Genomic DNA, 1,133 nt, shown 5'->3' on the forward strand with positions numbered 1-1,133 from the left:
GCAGAGAGTCTCTTTCTTAGGTATTTCACTTAAAAAAATTTTTTTAATGCAATGCAAAAGCTGACCCAGGATGTTAAAAAAAGAAAGTCTGATATAAAAATGGAGCAGATAGTTAAAACAGCTCATAGGCAGAAATAAGCTTCAGAAAGGCCCAAGAAGGGCGATAAAAATTTTAAGGCATCATAGCAAGAAGCAGAATTCTGAAGGGAGCATTAAGAATTTGGCTTAGATTGGGATAGCAACCGCCAAGAAAGTAGGGCGTGGTCAATGCACCAAATTCTAGTTTAGAAAAAGCAGGGTATTTCATTTGTTGTACTTCACTTTGTCCTCAAAACCGATTTAAGACGCCTAAAGAGAGAGTCTTGAGAAGTAGCTTTGTGTCGTAATAATCAATGCAGCGAAAATGAAAACCACGCCCCCTGAACTACGATCAGCACTTATCTCTCCTACCCGGGCTGCCTCGCCTCTGTAATCTGAGTCCAGCTTGCAACCACAAGGGCCGCCTCTACGTCTAATAATGGGGCACAGTGATTTTAAGGGGCACGGGGGTGAGGCAGGCAGGGGCAAGCCCACCGAAGTCTACACAAATCCAAAAGGTGCTGAGACCTCAGCCTTCAACCAGGATGCCCCCCCTGCCAATTATCTGGGAACTCGCCCCGTCCCGGCCAGGGAGTTTTCCATCACTACGGCTCTGTGCCCGCCCTCCTCCGACCCGCTTCCACCAGGAGCAAGCTGACGCCCGAGGAGGAGCCAGAAACTCGATTTTGTCCCTTTCCACTTCTCCTTTCTCACTTTTGCTCCTCCTTTCCTGCTCTCTCCCCCTTCTTCCCGTCCTCCCCTCTCCCTCCCGCTCGCCCCCTTTCCCTGCCTCTTCCCGGACCGGTCCCCCTCCGCCTCCTCTCCTCCGGCTCCCAGCTCCCAGCTCCCAGCTCCCATCCTCCGCCCCCCCGCGGCGCGCGGCCCCTCCCTCAGCCAATCAGCGTGCGGCCTCGCGGGGCCACGCCCCCCGGCGCTTCCGGGCGGCCCGCCGAGCCCAGGCCGCTGGAGCGGAGGGTGGCGCCGCGGGCGGGGGCCGAGGGGCCTGGCTGACGGGCGGCGCCGCGCCGGGCTCGCGTGCTCGCGGGGCCGCGGGC

This window comes from Equus quagga, chromosome 7, assembly GCF_021613505.1.
Source record: "Equus quagga isolate Etosha38 chromosome 7, UCLA_HA_Equagga_1.0, whole genome shotgun sequence".
Lineage (NCBI taxonomy): Eukaryota > Metazoa > Chordata > Mammalia > Perissodactyla > Equidae > Equus > Equus quagga.